Source organism: the organism of the source record quoted next, unplaced genomic scaffold (genome assembly GCF_019419815.1).
Source record: "Pyrus x bretschneideri cultivar Hongxiangsu unplaced genomic scaffold, Pyrus_bretschneideri_v1 Contig12, whole genome shotgun sequence".
Classification (NCBI taxonomy): Eukaryota; Viridiplantae; Streptophyta; class Magnoliopsida; order Rosales; family Rosaceae; genus Pyrus; species Pyrus x bretschneideri.
In genome coordinates this window covers 7,126,570-7,138,835 of record NW_025999413.1, presented here as the reverse complement: position 1 = coordinate 7,138,835, position 12,266 = coordinate 7,126,570, and the positions used below count along the sequence as shown (strand labels likewise).

General features: G+C 37.3%; 1 protein-coding gene and 1 long non-coding RNA gene across 3 annotated transcripts in view; both read left to right on the top strand.

The window, feature by feature from the left end:
* The window catches only part of LOC103935063 (exosome complex component RRP42-like), an 88,826-nt gene that overhangs the window by 57,942 nt on the left and 18,618 nt on the right, over positions 1–12,266 (top strand). The window lies entirely within an intron of this gene.
* LOC125474446 lies at positions 4,413–5,750 on the top strand. The gene is made up of 2 exons (XR_007256007.1): positions 4,413–5,083; positions 5,203–5,750. It is a non-coding gene; the product is annotated as an uncharacterized LOC125474446 (long non-coding RNA).

Below are 12,266 nucleotides of genomic sequence, written 5' to 3'. Positions count from 1 at the left end.
TTTTATTATGTGGATTCAGCTGCTTTAATTGATTTATGAGGGGTTTCTTCTAGCATGATCTAAGATTATTCATTTACTTCAAATATTTGACTTTTCTTTTGTCAATTTACGCATATAAATACATTTAAAACATGTAAGTCATGCGTAGCATGCTGTGATTCAAAAAATGCATTATGCACGCTCGTGAGCATGTGCATGAAGACTAGTGAATCATAAACTAAACACAATAGTTTGGTTGTAGTTGGATGTGCGTGGGTGCTTGGTGAATCAAGAAGGGAGTTTAAATGAAACACTCTTTAACAAAAAATGACAATTTTACTCTAAAATTCACTCCTGGTACTATTCACTCACAACACCCTTTTGTCATTTTGATTAAAACTCAAAGTTTTTAAACCCTTTTCATTAGTTTTCCTAATCAAGAAACTTCATAGATATGGGATACCTAACAGTCAACACGCATACAATATAAGTTAGGAATGAAGATTGTCATATCAGTTAGCTATACCAAAAGATTTTTGGCATCCAAAGGATTATTCTTCCATAGAAATTTCAAAAGATGAGAAAGTTGAACTAATCAAATTTCAACAAGTTTGAAAAATCAACTATTTATATATATGAGGATCCTGATTGATGTATTACGTTGATTTGAAGAACGGTCTTGAAGTTATGGAGTGAGACATTCATTTCAAATTAACATAAAAAATGTAATAATTAGAAAAAATGGTTGTCTAAATGGTGGGGTACTCATTGACACATAACCTAAAATAGTGAAAAAGTCATACAGTTTACTTTTTAAGTCTTTAAGGAACAAGAGTGGTAGGTTCCAAGTTGGGATAATGCAATTTGCATCTTAAGAGGCTGTAATGCCAGTTATAAAAAAATGTCTTTCGTACGCGGATAATAATGTAATTAAATTAGTTGTCAAATGATTTTTTTTTTTTTTGAACAAATGATATTATACATTAAGGTAGAGAGGACCCTGACTTAACCTCACAATGAGCTAGCAATAATGTGATTCAATCAGTTGTTTTTTATTTTTTATTTTTTCTTTTTGAACAAACGATATTATTTACAATAAGGAGAAATGGGAATGGGCTTGGTCTATAAAAGGACGTTGATTTCTGCATCCGTAATTATGCGAAAGCCATAAACACTTCCATAACAGAAAACATAAGTTGTCATGGGAATGGAATCGCGCCGATCGAAGTTCATTTCTGTACGTTGTTTTACTTTGCTATTAATCATTGCTACTCAATTTTCTCTCTCTGTGCAGACGCAGACAATTTGTCACGACGATGAGCGCTCTGCCTTGTTGCAATTCAACGACAGCTTCACGATAGACGAGTCAGCTTCTGCACTTCCTTCTGCTTATCCAAAGGTTGCATCTTGGACACCAGAAGGAGATGCTCAGAATCAGACAAGTGACTGTTGTTCGTGGGATGGTGTCGAGTGTGATGAGGTCTCTGGCCATGTTATTGGCCTTGACCTAAGAAGTAGCTGTCTCTATGGTTCTATCAACTCCAGCAGCAGCCTCTTTCAACTTGTTCACTTGCAGAGTCTTGACCTCTCAGATAACAACTTCAATTTTTCCCAAATACCATCAAGATTGGGGCATGATCTTGCGAGCCTAACGTATCTCAACCTTTCAAAGTCTTTTTTTTCTGGCGAAATTCCATCAGAAATTTCAATGCTATCCAAGCTCTCAACCCTTGCTCTGTCAACCAGTCAGAAGTTTCCCAACCGTAAAAACATTTTGAAACTGACCAAGACCAACTTGATAAGCCTAGTTCAAAATGTGACCAAGAACATTGAACAACTTCATCTTGATTTGGTAGACATATATTCCACTCTGCCTGATGTTTTGGTCAATGCATCTTCTCTCATATCCCTCAGACTCGCTCAATGTGGGTTGTATGGGGAATTCCCAGTTGGTGTTTTCCACCTACCAAGCTTACAAGTTCTTCTTCTGTCCGACAATTTGAACCTAACCGGTTATTTTCCTAACTTCAACAAGACCAATTCCTTCAAGACATTGGATGTTTCGAACACGAATTTCTATGGTCAATTGCCCTCTTCTATCGGAAACCTTCATTCCTTAAATGTGCTAGAACTCTCATACTGTACCTTTTATCCTAGTCTTCCATCCTCACTCAAAAACCTTACCCAACTCAGTTACCTTGACATTTCCGCATTTTACGACTCTCACGAAAACTTTTCCACAAGTCAATTACCTTCTTATCCCTGGTTTTGGGTTGGAAAGCTAACAAACCTTTCCCACTTGGGCCTTTGTTATGCTAGAAGGGGAGACTTCCCAGCTTTTCTGGCTAACTTGACCCAACTCGCATACCTAAACTTGGGGCACAATGAAATGACTGGTCCAATCCCTTCTTGGCTCATGAACTTGTCCCAACTAAGCCATCTAGACCTCAGATATAACAAATTACATGGAGAAATTCCTCAATCGTTCTTCCGATTACGAGATCTTCAATTCCTTGACCTTTCCGATAACAACTTGAGTGGATTGGTTGAAGTTGATCAACTTTCTAAGCTCAAATTTTTAGAGGATCTACGTTTATCATTTAACAAGTTATCTCTGAATTTCAAAACCAATATGACCGCTGCTTTTCCTAAGCTTCAGAGTCTAAGGCTGGATTCGTGCAACTTGACCGAGTTTCCAGGATTTTTACATGATCAATACGAGTTGACCACCCTCTACCTTTCCAACAACAACATTCGGGGCCAAATACCGAAGTGGTTGTGGAATGCAACTAGAGAAACAATGTTGAATCTCAATCTTGCTTACAACTCTTTAACAGGGTTTGAGCAAGATCCAGGCACTTTTCCGTGGCAGAATCTGTTGTACTTATTTCTCCGCCTTAACAAGTTACAAGGATCACTGCCAATTCCGCCACAATCCATCATAATTTATGATGTTGCAGACAATTGTTATAGTGGAGAAGTATCACCGTCATTCTGCAACTTGAATGATCTGCATACTCTTGATTTGTCCAACAATAACTTGAGTGGCAAGCTTCCGCAGTGTTTGGGGAACTCCAGTAATCTTGGACAACTGAGTCTGGGGAACAATTGTTTTCACGGTGGTCTTCCTTCGTTATGTTCAACTGTAAATAGTAGTTTGGAATCGGTTGATTTAAGTTATAACCAGTTAGGGGGAAAGCTACCAAGATCAATTGCCAATTGCACTCAGTTGGTGCTTCTCAACATTGCAAACAATCACATCAGCGACATCTTCCCATCTTGGTTGGGGGCACTTCCAGTCTTATGGGCTCTCATTTTGCGGTCTAATGGATTTCATGGCGTGATTGGTAACCCTGCAACAACCCATGAGTTCCCCAAGCTCTGCATAATCGATTTGTTTAACAACGACTTTTCTGGTATATTGCCCTCAAACTACTTTGAGAACTGGAATTCCATGAAATTTGTTGGCAAAAGCAAGCACACGTACTTTGAGACCTTGTCCTTAATCGACTCACAAGGATTTGTAACCCGCTTTAGAGATGCATTCTCGCTCACAATCTTTGCCAAAGGTGTTGTGCTGAAATATGAAGAGACCCCAAATCTTCTCAAACTCATAGATCTATCGGGTAATAAATTTGACGGAGAGATTCCAGCAGGTGTTATTGGGAATCTAAGAGGCCTTGTTTTGCTTAACCTTTCGAATAACGCTCTCACCGGTCAAATCCCCTCATCGTTGGGGAACTTGAATATGCTCGAGTCATTAGATCTCTCCCACAACCAGCTCTCAGGAAGGATCCCCAGTAATCTGGCGCAACTCAATTTCCTTGCATGTTGGGATGTGTCCCATAATCTTCTTTGGGGCCCAATACCAGTTGGCAAACAATTTGACACATTCGAAAACGATTCATACGAAGGAAACTCGGGTTTGTGTGGAAAGCCTTTGTCAAGGAAATGTGAAGCGCCGCCACCACCATCAGCCGTGGAAGAAGATGAAGACTCTGGGTTCGAAATTGGACTAGATTGGTATGTGGTTCTGCCAGGAGTTGTCAGTGGTCTAATAGTTGGGGTGGTTGCTGGGAATACACTGGCAAACAAGAAGCGTGAATGGTTTGTCGAGAAATTCAGCAGGAGGCGGCAGCCAAGACGCAGGAGGAGGAGGAGGGGATAAAGTGCTTTTTAGTCCTTGTAAATTTGATCTCCATGTTTAGTTGTTGTTTAAGTTGTTATGGGGTTGAGTCTGTTGCATTTTGTTATCCTTTATGTAGTGTGGTGTTGTTTTGTCTTGCTATATCCCAATTCATAGATGTAATACATGTTACCGCGGGTCTCCGAAATGACCCGTGCCTTTGTAATATATTCTTAGGCAAAATAATAAAACACGTGTTTGTGATATATAACACATATACATATGTGACTGGGAGGTTGACAGTGAGAAAGAGAGAGGGAGAGGTTAGGATGTTAGTGCCCCAATGTTTGATTCGGTGACTGGGAGGGTGACAGTGAGAGAGAGAGAGAGAATGGGTCGTGATGATTTCGGGGAGAGAAACAGAGAGGGAAGGGTGGGGATGGTGAACAGGCCCCGAGCATGGTCCTCCTGAGTCCAGGATTCTGATAAAAAATCAATGTTTTATTATTTCTTGCATTTATATCTGCTGGCATGTGGTGATTGAGAGGCCAAAATTATTTTACAAATCTTTTTGTACTGTTTGGTTAGGTTAGGCAGCATGGTCTTGTGTGTTTTTTTAATCGATTTGGGGATTTTCTAGCCTTGTATTTATTTGTTTGCTCTCTGTTCTTCAAATTATCAAACACTCTCCCTTTGTTTCTCAGGAAAATGCTTCAATTTTCTGGTAATCTTCTCCCCTCTCTGTAAATTATGAATTTAATTGTCTTCTCTATATAAATCGATTCATACATAACACGCTGCATGTATGAAATTCCAATAACCTTCTAAAGAGGATTTTTATGTTCATTTTAACTGCAATTCGTATAATTTAGGAGGATAGTTTGATATAGCAGTGGTCATGGGAGACTTCGTTTCGTTTATTAGATTAGCCAATCTCCCTGAAGAGGTGAAGAAGGAACTTGAAGATCCTCATAGTGGGTAAGGCAATTTAGTCCTGTCCTTATGTTCTGATTTCTCTTAAGCCACCAGAAAGCATCAATTTGGCCGCTAGCCGCATGGATGTATTCCCTATCTTCTTCTTACCCGCCATGTATTAGGTACAGTTTTGGATGGAGCATCAATGTCATATGGCTCAGACCAATAATTATTTGGCCAAACTGTTGTATTTGTCGGTTTCTTTATGCTGGGATATATTTAGCAGCATTAACCTATTTGAAAACTTAGATTTGCACAAACACAACATAATCTTTGCGAAAGCATGTATTTGACTGGCATATTATTTCATATATATTAACAGATAAGCAATGCTCTAGCGGGTGCCGACATAAAAGACTTGATGAGGAAGCTATCAAAATTTATTTATGATGAAGAGAAAGCTCTTGAGATGAGGTTTTTTTTGTTCCCTGTTTCATCTTTGTTTTAAGCAATGAGAAGGGTCAAGTTTATGATAGTTTCTAGATATGTAGATTGGGAAATTAATCATTAAACTAAGATTTTACACGCACTTCCAAGGCCATTGTGTGTGGGTTGTACTTTATCTTTAGTCTGCTGTTTGTTCAATCCCGTATATTTGGAGCAGATATTTGTATCCTGAGCCTTACCCAGAGGAGAATTTGGAGTTAATTCGTTCTCGGAATATTCGGTTGCATCTTTTTGGTAAATTCACATATGTGAGTTGTATTTGATCTTGATAATGGATGTATGTTTTACGTGAGGGAACACATTCGCAAATTCGTGAATTGGAGCAGATACCTTATTTGTAAGTGGGAGCATGAGCTCATCCCCCAAAGGGGACACCGGTGTTTGCCATAAAGTTTTTAGGATAATGCTTGTGTTCGCCTCGTTGGAGAACTTACTTGTCCCTCCACTTACGATTAATGTATCTCCACAGTATGAACATTATAATCGGAATCGTTCATTCTCTTTATCATAATCATATCTATAAAAAATTCTTCAATTCAGAGATTTTTTAGTCATCCATTCATGTAAAGCCAATCAACGGTTTTAGTAACAAGTAGCATCTTCATGATGAACTGTTTATTTGTTTTATGCATATGAATGGTTAAAAGATTTCCAAATTGAATAATTTTGTTGTGTGTAGGATCTTTGATAATAAAGATAATAAACGGTTTCGATTATAATGTTTGTACGGTGAAGATACGTTAATAATAAGTGAAGGGACAAGTAGTTAGTTTACATTTGGTTGAGGTGATATCCAGGTTACTTTAAAAAGTTGAAAGCAGATAGTATAATAAGGGCAAAAGTCAAATAGATCAAGGTTTACTACCATTTGTATTAGAAGGGTAGTTAACCTTCCAGTTATATTTTCAGGTGAGGGAGGGAAGGAAGACAAATGAAAGGGAATGCATCAAACAAACAAAAAAATTTAAGGTGTATATAACTTAATATTTTCCAGTTACATTTTTTAAATCTAACTTTTTTTTTTAAGATATTCGATATTATTTACACTAAAGAGTGGGGGAGTGGGCTAAACCTCACATTTGGCTAGTCGATAATTTGGTTCGAATCTGCTGTTGATGAGAATCGAACTTAAGACCTCTCATTTATAATTAAGAACAGTACTATTAGACCTTATTATTGACATATCCTAAACTTAACTTTGAAGTGTAAAAATATTTTCTCACCTTCTTCCTCAACTTCTCTCTTCATCACTCATTTCTCATCTCTAACAAAATTCCACAGATTTAAAATGATATAGTTATCAATAAATAAGCCCCGTGGTGGTAGTACGTTGCCGGTAGAGAAACCGACTGCCTAGAAGTAAGAATCTAACAAGAGTGGGAAGTTGAAAGGATACGAATAACGAAGTAGAAGAGTTATGTTGGTATGGATTTTCATTTATGTTGCAGAACTATAGCGGATATAATCTCCACATAAATAAAATAAAATAAAATAAAATAAAATAAAATACTCTTCATATACACTGAGTTCAAATCCTTCTCTCCTCCATTTATATTACTTTAAAGTAAAATATTGCTTGTTGGAGAAACTACCGAAGACATCTGGTGTAATTTGGCTGTTAAGGTCTAAGTGGCATTGGCATATCAGATTGTGGTTCAAGCTCAAAATCTTCTTTTTTCTTTCAATTCTTGACATTACATAATCGATCCAAGCAATGTATATATTCTACCCAATCCAATCTCGAAATCCATGAATATCAATTTAAAGCCAATTTGGCAAGTGTGAGAGATATGAGGGATGCTGATGCATTGACCAATATATATATATATATACACACACACGGAGAATGTGGCTACCCAACCAAGAATAAGTTGTTTTATTTTATGTTGGTCACTGAATTCCAGCAAGGCGGAGCTCTCTCTGAACTGGAAAGTGTCTGCATAAATTAAAAACAATGAGTAGCATTGAGTAAAAGCAAGGTATTAATACAACTAATAGAAACAAAAGTTACACCCCGAGGATCCCGTCCTAGGGCCATGACTGTTTATTTCCTGATTATATTTGTTTTTCGCTCTCATGTAATGGAGTCGTGGTGGTTGAAGTTTACTTTTTGTACATTGTTTTACTTTTTGTAAATAGTTTAATTTTTCGAGTGAAAAGGATTTTCAAAGTAGGAAGGGCAATCCATCAATCTGCACCTCTTCGAATGTATACGAAGAAAGTTGAGGTTCTATTTTAAAATTAATTGATAATATAGGGAGTAGTTTAACTTCATATAATCTCTTGCATAGTTTGGTCCTTTACCAATGTGGAACTTTGTCCTCACATTTTCACACGCCCCTCGCTGTTTATTTGATTTATACTGAGTCCTAATTATATTTGTTTTTGCTCTCACTAGAAAAATGGCCCACGTGTTGCAGCGGGTTCTAATTACGTAATGCATTTTCAATTGGATTAATCTAGAAAACGCATTTTCAAAGTAGCTTACAAATTGAATCTCTCAAATTCTCTGTTTCCATTACTGTTAAACTACTTTCCGTTAGCTTTACAGATTTGTGAGATTCAGTATTTCATTAGAATTTCTAGAGATTAAGTAGTTCATTAGAATTTCTCACAATTAAATAGTTCATTAGAATTTTCCACAATGAAAACTTCTCGTCGAAAATGAATGAAACACATTGAGGGTTTCACTTTTCTAAACCCTCATTGTGTTTCATTCGTTTTCATTCCCCCAATTAAACAGATAAACTAATTCACACAACCTGAGTTTCAAACCAACCTAAGCACAGATTCAAACCCGAGTTTCAAACCATATTATATAATGTTAATCTACTTTTGATTAGCTTTACAAATTTGTGAGATTAAGTAGTTCATCAGAATTTCTCCCCAATTCTAATGAAAACTTACTGTCGAAAATGAATGACTTCGACTTGAAAACATAAAATGTTGATTGACCCAATCTTAGTATTAACCCCCAAATCAAATTCCTTTGTTTGTGTTTTATCTCTTTCCTTTATTCCAAATTGACATAATTCCAGATAAAAAGCCTCAAAGAATCTAAACCTTCCTTTAGATGAATTCTATGTGTGCATGTTCCCAATAAAACAGAATGTTTAACCATCTTTCTAATAAAACAAACTCCAATTGTTTGAGCATCTTCTGTCACATTTCGGTCCGAGACGGATCACTTCCCGGGCCCGCTCCACCACCGTAGCATGATATTGTCCGCTTTAGGCCCCGACCACGCCCTCACGGTTTTGTTTCTGGGAACTCACACGAGAACTTCCCGATGGGTCACCCATCCTGGGAATGCTCTCGCGCGCTACTCGCTTAACTTCGGAGTTCCAACGGAACCCGAAGCCACTGAGCTCCCAAAAGGCCTTGTGCTAGGTAGGATGAGAATATACATATAAGGATCACTCCCTGGGCGATGTGGGATGTCACATCTTCAATGAAAGGCCAACTTTATTTTTTCATTCCCCCAATTAAACCGATAAACGCACACAACCCGGGTTTTAAACCAACCTAAGCACAGATTCAACCATTACGCAGAAGAACAGCAAGCAATGCAAACCATTAAACACATGCAACTTATATATGTAATACCTACTTGCACATTATTATGAATGTCCTTTGCATGGTTTAGTTCAAATCCTCCAACCTCATACACAACCCATAAGAGCCATTCGAAAACCAGAACAAACCCCCCTTGCAATTTAGCTCACTAATCCAATTGAATCAAAACAAATTCAATCAGGAAACAGAAAGTTAAGAACATCCCAAAAACCAAAAGAAACCCACTTGTAGTTTTAACTCACTAACCCATCGAATCAAAACAAATTCAGTTAGAGAAACAGTCCAAAATCATATATATATATATATATATATATATATATTATCTAAATGTAAACCAATTCTTAGCTAATTAACTGAGTATACCAAAGAATCAAATTAAATACAAATTCTTAAACTTTGGCATCCCAACAATCAAATAAGGAAAACAACAATGTGTGTACTGCATGTGTGAGTGAATGTGCTGCATAAGTGTGTGAGTGTATATTGTATTGCCGAGGAAAACCAACAATATCTTCCAAGTGATAAAAAAAGGTATAAGCGTGAGTATATATTGTTGAGAATTAATGTCATTGTAGGTGAAGTAAGTGTGTGAGGTTGGTGAAGTAAGTAGAGGTTGTAGGTGAAGTAGGTGGATGTTGTAGGTGAAGTAAGTGTGTGAGGTTGGTGAAGTAAGTGGAGGTGTAGGTGAAGTAAGTGTGTGAGGTTGGTGAAGTAAGTGGAGGTTGTAGGTGAAGTAGGTGGATGTTGTAGGTGAAGTAAGTGTGTGGTGTAGCTTTCATTTGGTTTGCTATAAATACCCAAGTCCCCACGCATTGTATATCATCCAAGGAAAAACAAAGCCTAGAGCTAAATAAGAAAAGCTTTGCTAATTAGTTTGTTTTGTGAGCTTTCTTTAAGAGTGTGCTCTATTTTCTTCTTTTTGGGATCATTAGAGTTATCTTGGATACTCTTCTTATTCAACATATATTGTATGTGTTGTGTATGTATAAGTGCATGACAGTGTTTGTGTGACACTGCATATGTGTTGTACTGTGTATGTATATAAAATGTGTGTGTAAGTGTAGGTAAGTGTGTGTACTCTGTGCGGATAAGTGTATGTGATGTGTGTGAGTGTATATTGTATCTGTATGCAGTGTGTATAAAAAGTTAACAGTAAGGTAAGGCATTATACCAAATCATTTAGTTGGAATATACATAAAATTACAGTAGGGTAAGGCAACAATGCAATCAAGCTACGGAATTACATAAAATATGACATCACTAAACTTTACTCCTCAACAATGTAATCAAGCTAACAGATTTTAAAATACTTATTCCTAAAGAGATGCAAAATTACAATAGGGTAAGGCAAATACCAAATCACTTAGTCGGAATACACGCAAACTTTTACTCCTCATAAAAAGAGAGAAAAAAAGTATATATAAAGAATGAGGAACACAAACCTATCCAAACAATAAAGATTTTGTAATAGGTAATAGCTTGCAAAACACCAAAAACTAATAGTTAGAAAAATAAAACATATATCAAGAAGATGAGACGAATTTGTAAGTAAAAAACTCCTCCTATAACAGCTATATTAAAGCATAAACATTCATGAAAACTCATAATTTATAGCTAAAAAGCACAAAGTATTTTTGCGGAAATATAAAGATCCCTTGTGTGCCCCAAATTGTCCTCTCTTAGCCTTCCTCCATCTTTACGTGTGAATTTTTTTTTTGTGATGTTGGAATTTTGATCTATGGAGTTTAAGGCTCTGAAATATAGTATGATTTCAGAGCATTTGACAATTTAGTTGTAAGCAGGAAAGTTAATAACTATGGTGGGCATATGAGAGAGAGAGAGAGAGAGAGAGAGAGTAGAAGCTCGTGAGGTTGTAGGTGGAGCCAATGTATCCCATATAACCACATTAAACGTGGATGCGAATGTTAATTTCCGAGGCAATGTTTAAGAAACTTAGAAGACAGATTATTATCCATTAATTGATTGATGCACACACAATAACAAATGGTTGGATTATGACTCTTTTCAAGCAAGCAAAGAGATTAAAAATAACAATCATTCAGGAAAAAAAATGAGCAAGAAGACAGATTCGGCGAAAAACCAACATCAACTTTTTGCAACTAAACAGAGGAATCCCAACAAAAAACAATGGTCCTTGACGTAAGAAATGAACTCACCCGGCCAACAGAAGCCTCCAGCAACTAATCCTGAAACACCTCTACTTCTTAAACCTTCAATCACTACCTTTGCATGTTCGATTGCTCTGTAAAAAATTAGAGAGAATAAGAGTTTGTGTTCGAAACACAGTATCAGGAGAATTGAAAAAAACAGACTCTGTAAACCTCACAAACGGGGTGAGATCCTCTCCGGATCATTCTCTCAGGATCCGTTGGACCAAGCCAATCAAACTTGATCTTGGGGTTAGGAACAAAATATTTTTTCAACTTTCCATTTGATTCTTTGCAGCAGCTGCCATGGAAAGGCCATATGCATCTGCATCCATGGCTACTTCTTAGACATCTGCATGGCTCAAGTATTTTTTCGAATTCTTGCTGACCACAATTACAATTTTGAATCTGAAGCTGTATGAAATAAATAGAGTTTGTAAACACAAAAGATTTGAAAACGACTTCTCAACTTTTTAATCAGATGAGGCAGGCATGGGTTTCAAATCTCAGTCTCTCTCTCCTCTCCCCACCCTTCAGCGTCCTCCTCTCTGGCAAGTGATTGGGTTGATAATTAATCTTGGACTTAATCAAAGGAAGCCCAGTTGTGCAAATCCTTTGTTTTGGGCTAGTGGCTGCTTTGGTGAAGGCGCCGGCCCACATAATATTAAAATGATGGTCAGGGCGGCTAATAGGCATCAACCCTACATCTAGGCTGATAAGAGGTATGGGGCAGTAGGACTCAGATCCTCTTCGGATCATTTCCGTGAGGATCCTCCTAATCGATTAATATCAACCGTTGATACAAATCCAACGGTCAAATTGTTTTCACCTCTTTCTCTCTCTTTCCCTCGACTCTTTTCTTTCTCCCTCACTTGGAAGCACCCACCACCACCACACCTGCATCTTCTCAATCTTCTTCAGCACTCGCCCTCTCCAATTAAATTCCTTGTTAGCTTTTGTATTTCTTATCTCTTAATTTTAATTTTGCAGTATGT